Source organism: Theropithecus gelada, chromosome 16 (assembly GCF_003255815.1).
Source record: "Theropithecus gelada isolate Dixy chromosome 16, Tgel_1.0, whole genome shotgun sequence".
Taxonomy (NCBI): Eukaryota; Metazoa; Chordata; class Mammalia; order Primates; family Cercopithecidae; genus Theropithecus; species Theropithecus gelada.
Genome location: NC_037684.1, coordinates 73,315,405 through 73,338,890, shown reverse-complemented (window position 1 = coordinate 73,338,890; position 23,486 = coordinate 73,315,405). Strand labels below are relative to the sequence as shown.

Sequence of the window (23,486 nt, the reverse complement as noted above, 5' to 3'; positions counted from 1 at the left end):
CTAGCTAGCTGTGGCAAGGATTGGCATCCGGAGAAGGGCGAGGCTGCTTGTATCATGGAGTGTCAGCTTGCTGGAAGCCGAATGAATTCCGCGATGATATGTGCAGAAAAGGGATCCAGGGCTTTTTCGATTGTGCTTCAAGGGCTTAGGAGGCCCCCCAAATGAGATCAATACAGGAGACCCTGGGAGAGTCTGGGAGTTTACCTCCCAAGAAATTGAATAAGCTGTCACAGAGGCTTCCTTACAAACCTCACCTAAGCTTAAAATGGAGAAACATTTTCAATGATTTCTGAACTATAGTTTCTGACAATTATGCAGAGGTATTTTACAGATGTTTGCATTGCTATGACCTCTTTGAAGGATAGAATGAGGCAAAATACTTTTTCCAACCTTTGGAATCATAGTATGGGTAGAAGTTATGTTTTATCTTGAAGTAAAATCCTCTGAAGAGAAAAAAGTAGTTTAAAAATTAATTATACTTTTTTATATTTATAAGACAGATCACATTGTTTGTGATCTTTGATAGTATCTATAGCCCAGGACAAATTTCCAGAGCCATTCCATTTCTTTTCTTATTCTGTTTCCATTGAAATAGAAAGCCGAAACCAGAATTATAGGTCATCAGGAATGATAACAAGTGTTTTGACTCTAACTGATCAATCTGAATGTGCATTCAGGTTAAATATGGATGCAGAGATTATAGTGAATTTTTTTTACTGAAAGCCACTTTCGGCATTCTTTCAGCTGCTGAGTTAACAAGCATGTCACACTTAAAAACAGGAAGGTTTGCCGGGCGCGGTGGCTCAAGCCTGTAATCCCAGCACTTTGGGAGGCCGAGACGGGTGGATCACGAGGTCAGCAGATCGAGACCATCCTGGCTAACACGGTGAAACCCCGTCTCTACTAAAAAATACAAAAAATTAGCCGGGCGAGGTGGCGGGCGCCTGTAGTCCCAGCTACTCGGGAGGCTGAGGCAGGAGAATGGCGTAAACCCGGGAGGAGGAGCTTGCAGTGAGCCGAGATCCGGCCACTGCACTCCAGCCTGAGCCACAGAGCGAGACTCCGTCTCAAAAAACAACAACAACAACAACAACAACAACAACAAAAAAAAAAAACAAAACAGGAAGGTTGGCCGGGCATGGTGGCTCAAGCCTGTAATACCAGCACTTTGGGAGGCCGAGACAGGCGGATCACAAGGTCAGGAGATCGAGACCATCCTGGCTAACACGGTGAAACCCCGTTTCTACTAAAAAATACAAAAAAAACTAGCCGGGTGAGGTGGCGGGCGCCTGTAGTCCCAGCTACTTGGGAGGCTGAGGCAGGAGAATGGGGTAAACCCGGGAGGCAGAGCTTAGAGTGAGCTGAGATCCGGCCACTGTACTCCAGCCCAGGTGACAGAGTGAGACTCCATCTCAAAAAAAAAAAAAAAAAAAAAAAACCAGGAAGGTTGGCTGGGTGCGGTGGCTCACACCTGTAATCCCAGCACTTTGGGAGGCCACTGTGGGCGGATCATGAGGTCAGGAGATAGAGACCATCCTGGCCAACACGGTGAAACCCCATCTCTACTAAAAATGCAAAAAATTAGCTGGGCATGGTGGCGGGTGCCTGTAGTCCCAGCTACTCGGGAGGCTGAGGCAGGAGAATGGTGTGAACCTGGGAGGCGGAGCTTGCAGTGAGCCAGGATTGCACCACTGCACTCCAGCCTGGGCAACAGAGCGAGACTCCGTCTCAAAAAAAAAAAAAAACCAGGAAGTTTAAGTGGTTAAGTGTTTTTTGTTTGTCTCTGTCTGTCACTCAGGCTGTAGTGCAGCATGACCACGGCTCATTGCAGCCTTGAACTCGAGGGCTCAAGCAATCCTCCTACTTCAACTTCCAGAGTAGCTGGGATTACAAGCATCTGCCACCATGCCTGGTTAATTAAAATTTTTTTTTCATAGAGACAGGGTCTTGCTATGTTGCTCAGGCTGGTCTCGAGCTCCTGGCCTCGAGTGATCCTCCTGCCTTGGCCTCCCAAAGTGCTGAGATTACAGATGTGAGCCACCACACCCAGCCCAAGTGTTTCTATTTAGTTGATAATGGTGAGTAGATTCCTAATCCACTCTTCGATTGCATTTGATTCTGGAAAATGTTTCTTTATATCATTTTGCAGCATTTCAGTGTAGTTTTTAAATATGCCAATCATGTATCAAAAAATGTATTTCTTTAATTTGTGAAGAAAACTGTCGACTGTCGGGGAAGTCAAACTGGTGGAGATTTAGCTGCCTACACTGCAGCTTGGTCATATCATTAGGATATCGTAACAGCATTAAAAAATCATGATATTTTGGCTAAGATTCAGGCTGTTCCAGATAATGATTACTGAAATATACTACTTGAGTGAATCACCTGAGATCACAGAAATGGTCTTTATCAGCATTATCAAAGTCATGAAGAAATAGTTTTTTCCTCATTTTAAATATTCCTGCTTTTAAATATCCTTGTGAACACCTTTCTCCTTAGCATCCCATGTATTTCAGTGTGGAAAAGCAGACCCTGGGACTCACTGTCCATACCGCATGTTGAAAAGGCTGATTGTCCATGACTGTAGTGTGACTTAAAATGTTTATCCAGCCGGGTACAGTGGCTCACGCTTGTAATCCCAGCACTTTGGGAGGCCACGCAGGGAGGATCACTTGAGCTCAGGAGTTTGAGGGAGGATCACTTAAATCCAGGGGTTCGAGACCAGTCTGGGCAACATGGTGAGACCCCCATCTCTATAAAAAATTTAAGAATTAGCTGTGCATGGTGGTTCGTGCCTGTAGTCCCAGCTACTGAGGAAGTTTAGGTGGGAGGATTGCTTGAGCCTGGGTGACTGAGGCTACAGTGAGCTGTGATCATGCCACTGTACTCCAGCCTGGGCAACAAAGCGAGACCCTGTATTTAAAAAAAAGTTTATTCATTTTTTAGCACTGAATGAAGATAAGATTATTTAGATCAGTGGTCCCCAACCTTTTTAGCACCAGGGACTGGTTTTGTGGAAGACAATTTTTCCATGGACTGGGGTGGGGGGATGGTTTTGGTGTGATTCAGCCACATTACATTTATTGTGCACTTTATTTCTTTTTTTTTTTGAAATGGAGTCTGGCTCTGTCGCCCAGGCTGGAGTGCAGTGGCCGGATCTCGGCTCACTGCAAGCTCCACCTCCTGGGTTTACGCCATTCTCCTGCCTCAGCCTCCCGAGTAGCTGGGACTACAGGGGCCCGCCACCTCGCCCGGCTAGTTTTTTGTATTTTTTAGTAGAGACGGGGTTTCACCGTGTTAGACAGGATGGTCTCGATCTCCTGACCTAGTGATCCGCCCGTCTTGGCCTCCCAAAGTGTGGGATTACAGGCTTAAGCCACCGCGCCCGGCTTATTTCTATTATTATTACATTGAATATAGAATGAAATAATTCTACAACTCAGCATAATGTAGAATTAATGGGAGCCCTGAGGTTGTTTTCCTGCAACTAGATGGTCCCATCTTGGGGTGATGGGAGACAGTGACAGATCAGCTGGCATTAGATTCTCATAAGGAGCGTACAACCTAGATCCCTTGCATGCTCGGTTCACAACAGGGTTCATGCTCCTATGAGAATCTAATGACACCACTGATCTGATGGGAGGTGAAGCCCAGGTGGTAATGCTCACTTGCCTACTGCTCACCTCCTGCTGTGTGGCCTGGTTCCTAACAGGCTATGAGCTGGGGGTTGGGGACCCCTGATTTAGATCATCAACTCTGCTCTGAGGAAAACAGCAGTGTTGTAGACGGGCATGAAGTGCAACTTCTTCTACTCTATGTAGCAACCCGTTTTCTTTCTGTTCCTCCTTCAGTTTAGATCCCTGAGACCCTTTTCCACATTGTACCTTGGTCATTGTATATGAACATCAAACATGAAAGGTGCTAGTGAGACCCCATCTCTATAGAAAAATTTAAAAATTAGCTGGCCATGGTGGGCCTGTAGTCCCAGTTACTTGGGAAGCTAAGGCAGGAGGATCCCTTGAGCCCAGGAGTTTGAGGTTGCAGTAGCTCTAATGGTGCCACTGCACTCCAGCCTGGGTGACAGAGCAAGAGCCTGTCTCTAAAAACAAAACAAAACAAAGCAAAATAAACATGAAAGGTGCTGATTCATACCCTGCAAAGAGGTTTCATTCGGCAGCAAGTTGAAATTATCTACTGGTTTGTACATGAGCTAGCACTTCCTCTTCCACTTGGCATGCCATTGATATTCCTTGATGTTCAGTGTTATTTGATAGAGGAATTTGCTAATATCTTGTTCTCTTTTCTCTTTGACGAAAACATTTATCATTAACTTTGGGGCTGTTCTAAGGAATGTTCCATTAGTGTGTGTGTGTGTGTGTTTTGCCTCTGAAGAGTGCAGCTTTCAATGATGCCTCTATAGTTGTGGTCTTTTCCTTTTGGTAATGAAATGCATCAGTTTTGCACTGAGAAACGTTATTTCGCCCTTGAGGAATAACTTGGTTGGTTTACTAAAGAGACCATCAGACTTTGAAAGTGACATGGAAAGCTTATGTGGTTTCTGTAACTATTTCAGAAGCTTCATAAACAATAATGAGTCTGGGCTGGGCGCAGTGGCTCATGTCTGTAATCCCAGTGCTTTGGGAAGCTGAGGCAGGAGGTTTGTTTGAGGCCGGGAGTTCGAGACCAGCCTGGGTAACATAATGAGACTCTGACTCTACAAAAAATAAAAAAATTTAGAAAAAACCCACAAAGACAAACAAACAAACAAACAAAAAACAATGAAGGACTCTGGCTTTAGGAGCAAATGAATCCGAGGTCTGATAAATTCCAGTTTTTTATTATTCACCATTGTGCTTTCTATGTGCACTTCCCTTTTTAAACTGCCTGGGTGGTACATCACTTGGTGCACAGGACGTGTGTCTTTCCAGCTTGCAGTTTAGTTCTAGTCAGAGTTGTATTTATGCCACTCACAATGTGACTTTTATACTTCATCAAATCATTTTGCTGTAGCAGTCCTTCTGAACTGATGTGATGCTACAAAGTAGAAAAAGATGAAAACTGCTAATTTTAACAGATATAAACACAAACACGTATATAAACACCAGTGCATAAATATTGTGAAAATATATTGTGTAAAAGCAGTAACTTGTAGCACTAAAATTAACTACAGTGTTAGTTGTGCAAGTATAAATTTCAACCTTAATGATTATATAAAGAATGAAGCAGGATTTCAGTGACCATAATACCTTTAACATTTCAAATTTATGAAATATATATGAACAAAATTGTTTCATTTGTTTCTTTGTTTCTTTTTGAGACAGTCTTGCTCTGCCACCCAGGTTGGAGAGCCGTGGCGTGATCTTGGCTCACTGCAACCTCCACCTCCCAGGTTCAAGCAATTCTCCTGCCTCAGCCTCCTGAGTAGCTGGGATTACGGGTACCTGCCACCATGCCCAAAAGGCTAATTTTTGTATTTTTAGTAGAGACGGTGTTTCACCATGTTGCCCAAGCTGGCCTGGAACTCCTGACCTCAAGTGATCCACCCACCTGGGCCTCCCAAAGTGCTGGGATTACAGGCATCAGCCACCACACCTGGCCCATTTGTTTCTTTTGAAATAGGAACTCCCAGTGTAGCTTTTGATGAACTTCCATGGGCCTCCATGTGTCCTCCATCCTCAGGTTGTGTGTGCATTGGGCTGTAGCCATCTGGTGACAAGGACCATGCTAGAGGCCAGTCTGAGAGTGCACCTGGTAGATCCTTAAAGATGGTAGATCCTTAAAGATGCAACCTTTGGGAACCTTGACCTTTGATTGCTATAAGCAAGTAAATCCCCTAGTTGATCATCACGCGGCTAAGCAAGGCCTATGAGGAAATTGATTGCTTGACAGAAACATTTGGAAGGTCTTCAAGTTACTTCCCTTACCAATCACATAACATTTTTAAATGTTTTCTATAACTTACTGACTTTGGTCCCATTTTTCTTTCATTTGTTCAACAAATATGTATTAAGGGCTTCCTGTGTGCTAGGCACTCTGCAAAACAAGACAGCATATTTGCCCTCATGGAACTAATGCTTTGTATATATGATTTTCTCCTGTATCATATCCAGTCTCTACTTTGCTGCTTATTTTTCTAATTTTCCTTTCTTACCTATAATATTTCAGATCCATAAACTATTTTGTCTATGTCCTTATTTCAAATTATTCTGTGGCCGTGCATGGTCACTTATGCCTGTAATCCCAGCACTTTGGGAGGCCGAGGCGGGCGGATCACAAGGTCAGGAGATTGAGACCATCCTGGCTAGCATGGTGAAACCCCGTCTCTACTAAAAAAAATACAAAAAATTAGCCGGGCATGGTAGTGGGCGCCTGTAGTCCCAGCTACTTGGGAGGCTGAGGCAGGAGAATGGCATGAACCCGGGAGGTGGAGCTTGCAGTGAGCCGAGATCACGCCACTGCACTCCAGGCTGGGCGACAGAGCGAGACTCCATCTCAAAAAAAAAAAAAAAATTATTTGTTCTCCAGTCCAAACACACAGTAACAGTCATAGCATTAACCTTTATGCATTAAAAGGCTTAAAATTTCCATCCAAAATATTTCAGGTATTTTTATTTTAAAATTAAACAGGATCTCCCTCTTTCATCCAGGCTGGAGTGCAGTGGTGTGATCACAGCTCACTACAGACTTGAATTCCTGTGCTCATCTGATCCTCCCACCTCAGCCTCCCGAGTAGTTGGGATTACATGTGCCACTGTGCCTGGCTAATTTTTAAAAATCTTTTGTAGAGATGGGGCCTTGCTATGATGCCCAGGCTAGTCTCAAACTCCTGAGCTCAAGTGATCCTCCTGCCTCAGCCTCCTAAAGCGCTTTCCTACTGGCATGAGCCACCAAGCCAGGCCCAAATTTCAGGTATAATGCAAGAAACACATTTTTTTTTGAGACAGAGTCTCACTCTGTCACCCAGGCTGGAGTGCAGTGGTGCGATCTTGGCTCACTGCAACTTCCGCCGCCCAGGTTCAAGAGATTCTTCTGCCTCAGCCTCCTGAGTAGCTGGGATTACAGGTGCACGCTACCATGCTCGGCTAATTTTTGTATTTTTAGTGGAGACAGGATTTCGCCATGTTGGCCAGGCTGGTCTCGAACTCCTAACCCCAAGTGATCTGCCCACCTTGGCCTCCTAAAGTGTTGGAATTACAGGCGTGAGCCACTGTGCCTGGCCAAGAAACACATTCTTATAAAAAGCCAAATATATAGAAATAGAGTAAATATGAAGTCACTCCTTATAATTCCTATCCCAACTGCCTCTCAAGAGCCATGAAAGAGCCTATTTTCTACATTTTTGCTAATAGTCTTATGTCTTTTTAAAATGTTAGTCTGCATGACGGATTTAAAAATACCTCATTGCTTTAGCTCATATTTGTTCCTATTAGATGGGTTAAGCATCTTTTCTTATGTTTAGCAGTCATTTGTATTTTTCTTTTTTGTGAATTGCCTTTTCATATCCTTTGCCTTTTTTTCTGTTGGACTGTTTGTTTCTTCTTGAGTTAATTTTGGTAACCTATGTTTTCCTAGAAAATGATCTGCTTTGCCTAGTTTACAAATCCTTATATGTAATTACGTCCTCTTTCTTGTTTCTAATTTGGATACCTTCCTTTTTTCTTTCTTGATTAGATTTGCCAGGGTTCTATCTTGTTAGTCCTTTCAAAACATCAACTTTTCATTTTATTAATCTTCAAGGTCATTTAAAAAATGTTTTCTGTTTAATTAATTGCCACTTTTATCTTTATCCATTTCTTCATTCTGCTTTCTGTGGACTCAGAGAAGACCCCTTCATGTAGAGGAAGGTGGGAACAAAGGTACAAAGATAGTTGTCGGGGGTCCGGAAAACAATTGTTGGCATCATTCCCCTTCACCTCCTCACCCCCAACTGCCATCGCACATACAGGCAGTTCAGAATCCATCAAGAAGTAAGAGTCAGGAATCAGGCAGACTGAATCGGACTATCAGCTTTGTTAATAAGGCTAAAGTAGAGAGTAGTGCTTGACCTAAGATCCCAGTCAGGCTAGTAACCCTTCCCTCTGAGTTAAACCTAACCAACAGAACAAGGCATTTAGAATGCCTTGAGAGGTTTGATAAGAAGACAGTTAGAAATGAATAAATCAATCACTTAGAGGTACTGAGCGCCAAATGGCCTCAGGGCAGTTCAGTTTTTCAGTTCTGTTTGGAGACCTAGATCAGGGACAAAGAAGAATGAGTTGGCAGTCTCTGGTTGGTGGCTGAGTAAGCAGGGCCAGAGTTGGCAGAAGGAGGTGATCCTGGGGCTTCACACTAGTCAGCGAGGTTAAGTGAGACCAGCAGGGCATGGAAGAAACCAGGAAGAGGCAGGAGTCAGGGCTTCAGCTTCTTGTGAGCATGCAAACCCAGCTCGGAGCGACTGTGATGCTGGGACAGCTAAAAGAGGAGCAGCTGGGGGCCAGAGAAGGGCATTGCACATCCAGAACCCTGATGGCAGGAGAGTCGAGAGAACGGGCACACCACCAAGTGTGATGAAACTTGTGGGGGATTGACGATGAGTCATTCTTCAGACTCTCCGGGACTCTTGTTCTTTCCCCAAATTAGTTTAACATCTGCTTTGGAATCAAAAGGGTAACTGCTTTTCTCTTTCTGGCTAATTAAACAAATGCAAATGGATGCATAGCCTTACTGTATCCTCACACAGCCTGGGAGGGAAGCACAGTGTGGGTGGCAGGTACATGACGCTAGAAGCAGAGGGTGTTCAGTGCTGGGGTGGGAGGACAGCAGGAGGATCTGTCCCGGTGCCAGGCATCTTCCATCCCTACAGGACCTCTCAAGGTTGTGCTGCATGACCTTCGGCGTATGAATTCACCTGGCACTACAGTATTGTTTTTAAAACTGAAAATATACCAGCGTATTGTAACTTGTAAGCCCACGAACTTCTTGTTTCTAGCCATGTACTTACAGAAAGCCCTTGCCGTTATGTTTTCACAGGGAGGGCATGATGAACCTTGTCTTATAGCTCATGAGAAGGCCAACCGCACTAACCACTCCTTGCTGGGTGTGGTATGTTCCCTCTGTAATTAGTTCTCCCTGTGTACTTTCTTATGGTAAAATTTTATGCTTTAGAACAAAAATTAAAAAGTCACCTAAAGAGATGGTTTGGTTAACATGGAAGTCAAATTCCTCTTAGTAGAAATGAGCAGTTATAGTCAGACCTTATATATATTACAAAGAAGAGCAATATATTTCTAAACTACATGCTTATGTCACATTTCAGATTTTGTTTAGCAATTTGCATATTCATTATGATCTGCTAACCCACCTGTTTTGGAAAAACCCACTCAAACTGGGGTTTTTCCTCTGCTCTCACACCACAGCAACAGTCATCAACATGGAAAAAGACTTCTGTGACCAAATGTGTGGGGATTTCTCTCCAGAAGCAGTGGACACCAGCTGGGTGTTCTCCAGTTCAACTCTGACGCTATCTACCTGGAGAGAGCATCAGATCCCACAGGGTGAGACTCAGGCCCCAAGGCTGCTGCCTTCCCCAGACACCAGTCTCAAGTCTGGGCCTCTGGAACTTCTGACCAACTGGCTTCAAGTTGGAGTTCCCATGACTCCTTCTTTGGGTTCAACTAATTTGCTGGAGCACCTCACAAAACTCTAGGCAACACGAACTTACATTGATCAGTTTATTATAAAGGATATCGCAAAGGATACAGATGAAGAGAAGCGTAAGATAAGGGATGGGGAAAGGGCATAGAACTTCCACTCCCTCCCTGGGTGCACTGCTTTCCAGAAACTTCCAGGTGTTCAGCTGTCCAGACGCTCTCTGAACTGTGACCTTTTGGGTTTTTGTGGAGGCTTCATTGCATAGGCACCACAGCCATGTAGAAATGTGATTGGACGAAAAGTACATGATCTAAACCCAGCATGCCCATCTCTCCAAGACTTTTCTTGGCCTCTCTGTGTAGCATTCCTTCCTTTAGGGTATGGGTAGGACTCTCTCTAGATTGAGGGACTTCTGACCCATAATTAGATTAGGGTCCTGTCTTGGGCAGGTGAAAGGACAGGAGAAGTTCAGAGAGAGATTCTGTTTCCTGAGGCCTAAAGGGCCCTGAAATTATAAGAAGAACTATAGGCATCAGGAGCCAGGAACAGGTTCCTAATGCCCATAGCCCTTGTTATAACTTGTTATCTATATCTCTCTCTATCTATCTATCTATCTATCTATCTATCTATCTATCTATCTATCTATCTATCTATCTCTGTCTGTCTATCAATCAATCATAACACCATACCATCAGATAAACAATTTCTATTCATACCCATTTTCTGGTAATAAAAACTGGATCTATGGCTGGCTAGGTGAAACTCCGAAACCCATGAAGCTTTTTACCTTTTTTACCTCTGGAAGTGTGTCCTTTCATCCAGAATCATTAAGAGTCTCCTGGGTACCCCTCTCTGAGGACTCTTATTCTAACAGCCTTTGCAAAAATTAGCCAAACATCTGTTTGAAACTCACTCAGAGTCATTTTCATCTTTGCCTTTCTCCTAGTTATTTTTAGGGTTGATAAATTTGTTTTCCAAGAGCAAACAGAGCATTTTTAAGCTTTGATTTTTGGCTAGCATTTAGGAATTCTTGTTCTGTGGAGAGCGGGCTGGATGCCCACTGAGGAACTTAGCCTGCACAGAGATTCCTTCAGTGGAAGAGCATTGGTGTGGAGTCATCCATCCGGCTCCTGGAGCTTGGCTACCCTGATACTGCCCGGTCTCCCTGCAAATGAACACCTCAACATGCCATTATAGTCGATCATCTTACTCTGTTCTTACAGAATCCGGGAGGAGAGATTTAGAGTCCCTGCAAAGGATGTCTTGTGCAGGGTTTAATTATTTCTACAATGAAGAAAGCCTTCCTCAGGTTGAATGGAATTTATTTTCTGCAATATAAGCCATGAATTTACAAATAGAGTCTGATGCTGTCAGGATACATAATTGTTGTTATGCTTAAGTAGATTTTTTTTTTTTTTTTGAGATAGAGTTTTGCCCAGACTGTAGTGCAGTGGCACAGTCACTGCTCACTGTACCTTCAACCTCCTGGGCTCAAGCAGTTCTCCCATCTCAGCCTCCCAAGTAGCTGGGACTACAGGTGCCATACCATCGCACCTGGTTAATTAATTTTTTTTTTTTTTTGGGTAGAGATAAGGGCTCTTATGTTGCCCAGGCTGGTCTTGAACTCTTGGATGCAAGTAATCCTCCTGCCTCCCAAAGTGCTGAGATTCCAGGTGTGAGCCACTGTGCCCAGTCTTAAATAGATTTTTAAAAATTACAAAACTGTTACATGTTCATAGTAGACAGTGTAGAAAAATTTAAAAAGCATAAAGAAAATTAAAATTTCCTATTATTCCACCACCTAGATAACCATTCTTTTTTTTTATTTTTTATTTTTTTGGAGATGGAATCTCACTTTGTCACCCAGGCTGGAGTACAATGGTGCGATCTCACTGAAACCTCCGCCTCCCAGGTTCAAGTGATCCTCCTGCCTCAGCCTCCCAAGTAGCTGGGACTACCGGTGCACACCCCTAGACCCAACTGGTTTTTGTATTTTTAGTAGGGACAGGGTTTCACCATATTAGCCAGACTGGTCTTGAACTCCTGTCCTAAGGTGATCCATCCACCTTGGCCTCCCAAAGTGCTGGGATTTCAGGTGTGAACCACCATGCCCAGCCTAACCATTCTTAATATACAGATTTTTTTTCAGTCTTTTTTATATACCTAAATGTAAATATGAGCTCCTACTGCAAACACTTTACAATTTGTGTTTTCTACCAACATATATTGTCATCATTGTTCTAGATCACTGGATATTTTATAGTATCGCTTTCTATATTGAGATGCCATAAATTCACATATATTCACATTTATATAAATGTTTACATATTTATAATATTTTTAACATATTTATAGTATATATAATATTTCTATAGAGATAGCATGTATTCACTTATATTCACTGTCACAAAATTCATACTTTAAAAGTGAACAATATGGTGATTTGTCTGTATCTTCACAAGGTTATACAACAGTCACTGCTGTCAAATTCTAGAACATTCCATTACCCCCCACCCTGAAAACCCAGGGCAGTTACCACCCTTCCATCGCTCCTTCCCTCATCCTGTGGCAGCCACTGAAGTACTTTCTGTTTGTCTGAATTCCCCTCTTCTGGACATTTCGTAGAAGTGGAATTATACAATATATGGTCTTCTGCGTGTGGCTTCTCTTTTTTTTTTTTTTCTTTTTTGAGACAGGGTCTTGCTCTGTCACCCAGGCTGGAGTGCAGTGCTGCAATCTCAGCTCACTGCAAACTCTGCGATCCTCCCACCTCAGCCTCCCAAGTAGCTGGGACCAAGATGTACACCACCATACCTGGTTTGTATTTTTGGTAGACAGGATTTTGCCATGTTGGCCAGGCTGGTTTCAAACTTCTGGGCTCAAGTCATCTGCCTGCTTCAGCCTCCCGAAGTGCTGGGATTGTAGGCGTGAGCTACGGTGTCCAGCCTGTGTGGCTTCTTTTGTTCAACATAAGGTTTTCAGGGTTCATCCATGTATCGGTATGTTATTCCTTTTTACTGATGGATAGTATTTCACTGTGTGGATGTACATTTTATATTTATCCATTCATCAGCTGATGGCCATTGGTTTTTTTTGTCTGCTTTATGGCTACTGTGAAGAGTGCTATTGTGAACATTTGTCTGCAAGTTTTTGTTTGAACTTCTGTTTTCAATTCTTTTGGATATATACCAGGGACTGGAGTTACTGGGTCATAATAGTAAAGGTGTGTAACTTTTTGAGGGACTCCCCAAACTGTTTTTCACAGTGGCTGTACTTTTTCACATTTACATAAGCAATGTATGAGGGTTCCAGCGTCACCACATCCTCACCAGTACTTGTTAATATCTGTCCTTTTGGCTGGAGCCATCCCAGTTGACGTGGAGTGGTATTTCCCAGTGGCTTTGATTTGCAGAATACCTAATGATTGATTTGTCTAATATGGAGCTTCTTTTCACGTGCTTGTTGGCCACTTGTATTGTATAGTCTATTTGGAGTAATATCTATTCAGATCCTTTGCCCACTTTTCAGTTGGGTTATTTGTCTTTTTGTTATTGAGTTTTAAGAGATCTTTACACATTATAGATAGTAGACCCTTATCATATATAGGATTTGCAAATGATTTCTCCCATTCTGTGGGTTATCTTTTCATTTTCATTTTTTAAAAACTTATTTTAGGTTCAGGGGTACATGTGAAGGTTTATCAATAGGTAAACTTATGTCACAGGGGTTTGTTATACAGATTATTTCATCACCCAGGAATTAAGTCCAGTACCCAATAGTTATCTTTTCTGTTCCTCTCCCTCCTCCAAACCTCTACCCTCTAGTGTCTGTTTCCTTCTTTGTGTTTATGAGTTCTCATCATTTAGCTCTCACTAATAAGTGAGAACATGCAGTATTCGCCTGCATTAGCTGGCGGCTGAGGATAATGGCCTCCAGCTCCATCCGTGTCCGTACAAAGGACATGTTCTTTTTTATGGCTGCATATCCTTTCATTTTCTTGATAGTATCTTTTGAAGCAAAAGATTTTTAATTTTTGTGAAGTCCACTTTATCTAGTTTGTCTTTGCTTACTTCTGCTTTTGATGTCATCTCTAAGAAAATAGTGTCTAATATAGTCATGAAGTTTTATAGCTATGTTTTCTTCCAAGAGTTGTAAAGTTTTAGCTCTTGTACTTTGAGGTGATTTTTGTATATAGTATGAGGTAGGAGTCTAACTTTGTTCTTTTGTATGTGGATATCCAGTTATTCCAGCATAATTTGTTGGAAAGACTGTCTCCCATTGGATTGTCCTAGCATCCTTGTTGAAAATCAACTGACCATAAATTTATGGGTTCACTTCTGGACTGTCAATTCTATTCCATTGGTCTATATGACTGTCTTATGTGAACATGGGATGTCTGTTTATTTACTTGATTTCTTTAGTTTTTTCAATGACATTTTGTAGTTTTCAGTGTGTAGATCTTCCACTTACTTATTCATACATATTTATAAATATTTTATAATTAAACATATTTATAAATATTTTATAAACATATAAATATTTTATTCTTTTTGATGATATTATAAATGGAATTGGTTTCTGAGTATATTTGGATTATTCATTGCAAGTGTGTAGCAATACAATGGATTGATTTTTGTAACATCTTGTGTTCTGCAGCCTTTCTGAACTCCTTTATTAGCCCTAAGAGCTTTTTTTGTTGTAAATTCCTTATGATTTTATACCTACAAGAGCATGTCATCTGTGATTAGAATTAATTTTACTTTCTTACCAATCTGGATGCGTTTTCTTTCTTTTTCTTGCCTAATTGTCCAGACTAAAGCCTCTGGTATAATGTGGACGAGAAGTGGTGAGAGCAGAGACACGCTTGTCTAGTTTCTGATCTTAGGAGAAAGCTGTCAGATTTTCACACTGAGTACAATGTTAGTTGTGAGTGTTTTGAACTTGCCCTTTATCAAGTTGAGGAAGTTCCCTTTTATGTTTAGTTGTTCAGTGTTTATATTATGAAAATCTGTTGGATTTTGTCTAATGCTTTTTCTGCATCTATTGAGAAGATCATATGGTTTTGTCCTTTATTGTATTATATGGCAAATTACATTGATTTTGACCAACTTTGAATTTCTGGAATAAATTCCATTTGGTCATGGTATATAATCCTTTATGTATGTTTTTAGGTTTAGTTTGCTAGTATTTTGTTGAGGATTTTCCTATATCTTATCTATATTGTATCTATTATCACTTTTAATGGCTGCATAAGGCTTAATTATGTGGATATACCATAATCTAACCAATTAGACTTTAAGTTATTTCTTTTCTTGCCATTGTCGTTGTCATAATCAAGGATAAGCTCATCACTCCTGCTCAGATAGCTTTGTATTCATTCATGAGTATTTTTGTAGGATACATTCCTACAAATGGAATAATGGAACCAAAGGTTATGCACACACGTTTGTCTCATCTTGTCATTGACATTTTCAAGTTGTTTATAGTGGGTTTTTTTTTTTCAGAAGTTTTCAATTTTCAAGTAAGTCACATCTGTTTTTTCTTTATGTATTCTGCCTTTGCCTGTAGGCTCAGAGAGGCCTCTCCTACCGTATTCAGGATAATCTCCTATCTTTTCTTTCTTTTTTCTTTTTTAATTTTTCGAGACAAGATTTCACTATGTTGCCCAGGTTGAAGTGTGGTCTTTTTTCTTTTTTAGTTTTTCGAGACAGGGTCTCACTATGTTGCCCAGGCTGGAGTGCAGTGGCTATTTGCAAGCACAATCATAGTGTGCTACAGCCTTGATCTCCTGGGCTCAAGCAATCCTCACTCCTCAGCCTCCCAAGTAGCTGAGATTACAAGCTCACCAGCTATTGTGCTCAGCTAAAACAATCCATTCTTTATCCTAGATTAGTCATGCCATCTTCCTCATAATCTAAATTCTTATTTCTGGGCTTTGCCATGATCCAGTGCTCTTCTTTGTATTCCTGAACCATGCCATTGTAACTTTTTACTTTTCTGATCTATTTTACTATCTGGTAGTACAAATGGTTTGTGTGTGTGTGTGTGTGTGTGTGTATATGGAATTTTCTTCTTTAGAGAAGAATCAAGTTATTTCATAGCTTCTATAGAGAATAATCAATTATTCTACCAGATGAATTTTAGGATAATTTTATAAATAATTTTCATCATATTTCTAATCTGATTAGAATTTTTTTTGGAATTACATCACATTTATAAAATTGTTTACAGAGAATGAATATCCATTGGGAGAGCATGGTATGCTTTTCATCCAGTCTTCTTTTTTGTCATTCAGAAAAGCATGAATTTTGGGGGGCGACCGTAACTTTCTTACCAGGTCTATTTATGGATAGTTACTATTGTAAGTAGGATTTTTTAAAACATGTGATAACTTATTTAGGTATATTATTTTATTATACAGGTTAATAATATTTATTTTAGAAAATTTAGAAGCTACAATGTGAATTTAAAAAGTAAATGACCCTCAGTCTGAGAGATAAGCACTGTTAACATTTTGTGTGTATCTTTCTATTGATAGATTTACAGTGTAATGAGGGAAGTAAGACATGATCACATGAAAGGCTTAATAATCCAAGACGCTGTTGAGTGACTAGCTTGTACTTTTTTTCTGCCTAGCTTTTTTTCTCCTTTTGGAAACTGCTTTTCCCATAACTAGTGGAGCTGCCAATCATCCAGGTCCCTCTCCACTGCGAATGGGTTGGACAGTGTATCACCTCAGGCTCTTTTCTGAGAGAGACTCTCTAATCTGGAATCTCAAATGCTAAAGACCTCTAGTCCTGCAGTGCTGCCGGGCAAGGCCTTCCTATCCTCAGAGCACCCCTGTTTGAATCATACTAGTTTAGAAGAGTGAAGTTACATGTGATTCAAAACCATTCCTGATGACATCATTGGACCTCAAGGTCTAGCTGGCTTAAAGCCAGCCTGAATTCATCCTAGACTTTCCTAAATCAGTAAAGCCAACAAACTCATTATTTTGCTTAAGCAAACTTGAGTTAGGTGTCTGTCATTTGCAGAGTCCCTACCACTACCACCTCCTGTGTCTGTGCCATGGTGTGCCACATGGGGAGTCACCGAGATGAGTTAGGACCCTGTATGCCCCTTGCCCCCCAGGAGGATGGGTGTTCCTCAGTGAGAGCAGGTTCAGTGCATTGTGCCTGTTGTCTCCTTCAAGGCAAAGCGGGATGGCCATGAGAGGCAGCAGCCTTGGCCAAGTGGGGCATGGGGCTGCCGTGCCAGGCCAGGCTGGCTCTGAACTGTTCTTTACTGCACTCTGTCCATTAGAATGACAGAGTCTGAGTCTGGAGTTAGAATTATAGTGAACATGGGGGATTCTGTGTCACAGAGGCTCTGCAAACCCATGCCACCTGCTATATAAGAGCTCTCTGCCATGCAAGAGCAGACTGGCTGCCTTCTACACCTATTATCCAGTAAAATAGCAGTAAAAATGCAGCTTGTGGCAATGACTAAGCTTAGCCCAGGCCTGCTGATGGAGTTCTTGGTGCCTGTGGATATAACACATGTTGCTCGTTTACCTTCAGAACATTTTTTCGGTGTTTTCTGGGCAGTGTATTTGCTCCCCGTTGCAGTAGGTCATTGTCACTGGGGCTGACTCTAGGCCGTCCATAGTAGCAGGGAGCGTAGACCCCAGGTTTTGTGAGGATGCCCATATCATTTTGGAGCTCCCTGAATTCAAAATTAAGTATGAAAAGATTTATTTGGAATGAAAAAAATTACAACAAATTATTGAAGCCTAGGAGTTTCAGATGCCTACTTCTGAGATCCCTTTAGTTGGCTCACCAGAAGCCCCTGCTGCGATATGCTTCCTGGTCACAGCCCGACTTCCCCTTCCCACCTAGAACTCACAGTACTCACAGGGTCATGGCAAGGTGGTGGGGCACGGCTGAAGCTTCAGGGCAAATGCATTTGTGGAGAGCAGACTGAGTTTTTGTTTTTGTTTTTAAATCTGTTCAATGTCTCAGGGAGCAATCAGCAAAAAGCTAGCCAGCCTACATCTTGAAACCCTTACGTTTTGGAGAGGTACAAATTAAGCATTGAGGACCAAGTAGGATGGAAATATGATTTTGCACTTTGTGCATGTGTGCGTGTAAGAAAGAGAAGAGAGAGAGATTGTGAGAGGCAGGAGAGAGAGGGGGAGAGGCCATCAGAACTTGGGGAGAGCAGAGCCCGCCTGCTTCCTGAGTGAAGCGTTGCTCAAGCGCTCTCTGCCCAGCCCCCTCTGAGTGTGGTTTTCCTCCCAGGCCAGCACCAAACTCAGAATAGAGTGGCTGACTTGCTGATTGAGGTCGGCAGCTCCCGAGAAGCAGGAGAAGCAGAGTTTTGCAGTAAGTACATGGTTGGTTATTATTTAAGACAGAGATGGAAAATCTTAGGATAGCTGGGGAAGAGGTGCTTCTGCTTTAGGTACAATGTCTTACAGACCCAGTGGATCTTGGTGTGACTAAGGCAGTATGAATACATTCTCCCGTGGTGCATGGACTGGATAAGTTAATGACACATGCATGATTTTGGGGGGGCTGAAAAAGGATTTGAAACCCATCTTCTGATGTCTTGAAATAAAATGGTCTTCTCGCTGCTTGTCACCTGTTTCATCTTGCAAGGAAAGGATGATTAATGCCGACTTCAAGTAAATATATGAAGTTCTTTAGAAAAGAAGCGCTGTGAGTACTAATTAGTAGCAGGGTGTAGATTATTTTCCCATCCAGGGTGAATAGGGCTGCTTCTGTGCATTCTTTTTGCCAAGTGTGGGATGTCTAAGGTCCTGTGAAGAGAACCACCCACTTAACTAGTGCTTAGCCCCTGGAACGTTCTCGAGTCATCTCCCCTTGGAGATCAGCACTGTAGTGTGCCCTGTCATCTGGCAGAGGGTCTGATAATGTCCCAGTGCTCAACATCTGGGCAATACATGCATCGTGTTAGGGTCTGAAATGAGATGCTTGTGAAGCCCAGATGGCAGAATTTCAAGCAATAATATGATAAAGTTGGCGGCTTTTCTGAGAAGTTATTTATTATATGGTTGCTTGAGACCGTTTTCCTCCATACCCCCTCACAGGGCTGAAGATACCTTAAAATCTCTCTTACCCACTCTGTTTCTAGAAATTAAGTTTTTGCTTTTTATTTCCTTGTCCCACTGACTCTAATTTCCTATTGGAATAAAATGTTTAGCTTAGCGGTGCAGGAGGTCCACACTAAGTTTTCTTGGGAAATGTGGCTTCTGCCCCTTCTCGATAGAATGCGAAGGTGCTGCTCCTGCTGCAGAACTCACTGGTGTGGCTGCTTCTGCTCCTTTATAGCTCAGCTCCATGGACTCTGTGTCTCTGTGGTTCTGTTTTATAGTAGCCGTGTTTCACTTCCTTTAACCTTTCCTTTACCAAGTGAGTTAACATGCAAGGCTGTCCAAACGGAGGAGCCCCCAAGGCAGGAGAGGGGGTGCAAAATAAGCAATACTAAACTCATTTGAAAACGTGAAATTGAAATAAACCACCACTTGTGAAGTATCATTCCTCATTCCAATTTTATTTTTCCAATGTGTTAACTTTTTTTTTTTTTAGACGGAGCCTCGCTGTTGTCACCCAGGCTGGAGTGTGGTGGCTTGATCTTGGCTTACTGCAACCTCTGCCTCCTGAGTTCAAGTGATTCTCCTGTCATAGCCTCCCGAATAGCTGGGACTACAGGCGCATGCCACCATGCCCAGCTAATTTTTGTATTTTTAGTAGAGACAGGGTTTCACCACATTGTCCAGGCTGGTCTCGAACTTCTGACCTCAGGTGATCCACCTGCCTTGGCCTCCCAAAGTGCTGGGATTACAGGTGTAATCCCAGAGGTCAGAGAGATGGGTGACAGGTAGGTGAGTGGTGCAGCCAGGATGGGGATGCAAGTGTCTCTCAATCCAGAGCTCGTGCTCTGATATGGCATTTCAGTAAATTCAGAAATTGGAGAAAATAGTAACTTAATCCCACACCCTAAACCAACTGTTAAAATTTCTGTATTTCTTGCTGGGTGTGGTGGCTCGCACCTGAAATCCCAGCTACTCAGGAGGAGAAGAAGGAGGATTGCTTGAGACCAGGAGTTCGAGACCAGCCTGGGAAACATAGCAAGGCCACTGTCTCCAAAATAAAAAGAAAAAAAAAATTAGCCAGGGCTGGGCACGGTAGGTCATGCCTGTAATCCCAGCACTGTGGGAGGCTGAAGCAGGTAGATTGCTTGAGCTCAGGAGTTCAAGACCAGCCTGGGCAACATAGTGATAGCTCATCTCTACAGAAAAATCAAAACACAAGCTGGGTGTGGTGATATGCACCTGTAGCGCCAGCTACTCAAGAGGCTGATGTAAGAGGATCGCTTGAAATCAGGAGGTTGAGGCTGCAGTGAGCTGTGATCATGCCACTGCATTTCACCTTGGCCAACAGAGCAAGACCCTGTCTCAAAAAAATAAAAATTAAAATAAGAAAATAAATAATTAGCCAGCTGTGGTGTTGCATGCCTGTAGTCCCAGCTACTCCAGAGGATCACTCGTGCCTAGGAATTCGAGGTTACAATGAACTATGATCTCACCACTGCATTTCACTCTGAGTGACGGAGTGTGATCCTGTCTCTAAAAAAATTATATATTTCTTTCTACCTGTACAACTAGATATTATAGCATAAGGCTTTAAAAATGTTATATAGTTTCACAATTATTACTCTATTATTCTTTTGAGACAGAATCTCTCTCTGTCGCCCAGGTTGGAGTGCAGTACCGCGATCTCAGCTCACTGTGACTTCCGCCTCCCAGCCTCAAGCTACCCTCCCACCTCAGCCTTCCAGGTAGCTGGGATTACAGGCGTGTGCCACCATGCCCAGCTAATTTTTGTATTTTTGGTAGAGATGGAGTTTCACTATGGTTCCCAGGCTGGTCTTGAGCTCCTGAGTTGAAGCGGTCTGCCTGCCTTGGCCTTCTAAAGTCCTGGGATTACAGGGATGAGCCACTGCACCCAGCCTAGTTTGACAATTATTTAATGGCATAAAATATTTTATTAAGTGATTGGTCCATAAATTATTTAACTCTTCCCTGTTTTTTAAAATTAGGTTGCTTTTCTTTTTTTTTTGTTTTTGTTTTTTGCTATTATAAGTAGTAGATTAGTAACTGTCTTTGTCCATGGAACTTTCCTTATGTTTTTGGATTGTATCTGTAGGGTAGAGTTTCAGATGTGAGATTACTGGGTAAAAGGGCATAACCATTTTAATGGTGCTTGGTATGTGTTGCTAAATTACTTTCTATCAACACAGTGTGTTGGAGCATTCATTCAATTTCATCCATTCCACCAGCCAACAGCATCATGGGGAAAAAAGAGTAAGAAAAACAGAACCGAACCTCTTTATGGTATTTTGCATTTCTTTTAATACAACTAGGCTGAACATTTTTTACGTGCTTGTTTATAAGTTGTACTTTCTCTTTTGATCATTTTATAGGATCATAATACTGGCTTTTTGGGGCCGATTTATATGGGTAAGATTTATTTGCCGTATTTTTGTCAGTTATTTTCCCCAGTCTATTGTTTACCTTTTTAAAATGAGTTTTTAAAACACATGCAGTCATTTAACATTTTTATATAGTCAAATTGGTTCATTTTTTTTGGTAAGTCTTCTATATTAGAGATCTAATTTCTCTGTTTTTAAGTCGTTTATTTTCTTCTAGTATTTTCTTTCACGGATGATGTGAAAGTAAATTTAAACTGACTTTAAAAAATGCTAACCAGTTTTTCCAGTATCATTTATGAGCCACCCTTATGTTTTCTAATATTTTATGATTTTTTCTTTATATATCTCCAGCTTTTCTATTATATGATTTTTCTGGATTATTTGATTATTTACAGGAGCAATCTATTTCTACGCCATTATCACACTGTGATAACTTTTGTTGCTTTTTTTTTTTTTTTGAGATGGAATTTTGCTATGTGGCCCAGGCTGAAGTACAGTGGTGCAATCTTGTCTCACCACAACCTCTGCCTCCCGGGTTCAAGTGATTCTCCTGCCTCAGCCTCTTGAGTAGCTGGGATTACAGGTGCCTGCCACCACGCCTGGCTAAGTTTTGTATTTTTAGTAGAGATGGGGTTTTGCCATGTTGTCCAGGCTGGTCTCGGGCTCCTGACCTCAGGTGATCCACCTGTCTCAGCCTCCCAAAGTGCTGGGATTACAAGCATGAGCCACCGCACCCAGCCTGTTGCTTTTATGATATGGAGAGAAAATGAGTTGTGTGGAGTAGTACTGAGTGAACATAGGATTCTGGTTAAGCCCATGGGCACTGGAGGCAGATGGCTCAGCCTTAACTTATCTGTCCCTCAGTCTTATTATCTGTAAAATGGGGATAAAATTAATAATAGTATCTATTCCATAGGGTTGTTGGAGTGAGGAAATAAAAGCTAAATTAAAACACACACACCGAAAAAGTATTGGTGCAGGTAGATGTGTAGAGAGACTATCTGAGGCATATAGAGATGACTTTATATACATGAGTATGGATTATATTACATATATACGTAAAAATACATTCGTATTTTTATAGAGTCAAACATGTCATTCTTTCCCTCTATGGCTTAAGACAACCTTTCACGTAATCTTGGGAGACAGGAAAGGTTGTGTTAGCCACAGAGGGAAAGAATGACACGTTTGAGTCGCCGTATGCTAAAAACTTGATACACTGAAAGACAGGTATGTGGCCGAGAGAAATACATGCAGCCCACGTACCACAAAGAGTACTACTCATAATAAATGATTCCAGCAATCAACTAGAAAAAACACACCAGAGAAAAATGGGCAAAGGTTATAAAAAAGCAATTCCTAGAAGAAGGAATATAGAAGGCCAATAAACATACAATGTTCAACCTCAATAATAGTCATAGAAATGCAAATCCAAATACTCATGAAATGTCATTTCCCATGCAACATATTGGCAAAAATGGAAAATATGAATAATATTGCAGTGTGGAGAGAACATAGGAAGATAGGCACTGGCAGTCATCACTAATGGGAACAAAAATTAGTAAAGCTTTTTTGTATGGCAAATTTATAAAATCTATCAAAAGGTAAAATATGCTTACCTTTGATTTGTCTTAGAAAAGCACTGTACATGTTTTTAAGTAAACATAAACAATATAAACATATTTGTGTTAAAAATATAAGCTATATATTTTTATTTGTATGTACATAAAAATTCATTTAATAAAAAGCAATGGATGTGTGATATCAAACTGTTGTTTCCTGTGTCACCTCTGGAGAGGGAAGTAGAATTAGGGCAGGTTGCTTTTTCCTCTTGCTAGATATCCTCCTGTGTTTGAATATTTCATGAGTCTGAATTTGTGTATTTGTATAAAGTAAACAAACAGACAATTTTCCAGACCCACAGGCAAGAAGAATCTTGGGAACAGGATGCTAGCTGTAGAAGCTCAAGGTTGGGAAAGCGAGTGACAGATTTTGGGAAGAATAAGCATTTGGTGGCAGTGTTTAAAGATGCTTTAAAGGTCTTAACTTATGTTTTAGAAAAGGAAGCCACCCAAGAGACATGGAGGAAAAGCTGCTTTATTGATGGGTGCTGACCTCTTCCATCTCCTGTCCCTGTTTTCAGGCTTTGTGCAGTTGCGTTCCTACACACGGCTCGTAGACGCCCCCTGAGGCACTGTTCTCCTCATTTTCTTTTCCATCCTGTGTTCCTTATCTCTGGTTTATTGATTTATTATTTTTGTATTTATTTTTAGAGACAGGGTCTCTTCTGTTACCCAGGCTGGAGTGCAGTGATCAGATAGCTCACTTCTGTCTCAACCTCCTGTGCTCAGGAGGTCTTC

The 23,486-nt window shown here is 41.7% G+C and overlaps 1 protein-coding gene across 2 annotated transcripts in view; it reads left to right on the top strand.

The window, feature by feature from the left end:
- Positions 1-23,486, top strand: part of SPECC1 (sperm antigen with calponin homology and coiled-coil domains 1) — a 318,611-nt gene that overhangs the window by 48,537 nt on the left and 246,588 nt on the right. Inside the window, exon 1 of one of the 2 annotated variants that reach the window (XM_025361230.1) lies at positions 17,859-17,993. The exons of the other annotated variant lie outside the window; for it this stretch is intronic. The gene's annotated coding sequence lies outside the window, so the exon portion shown is untranslated. Of the gene's footprint in view, positions 1-17,858; positions 17,994-23,486 lie in introns of those variants that run through there. 2 annotated transcript variants of the gene reach the window in all.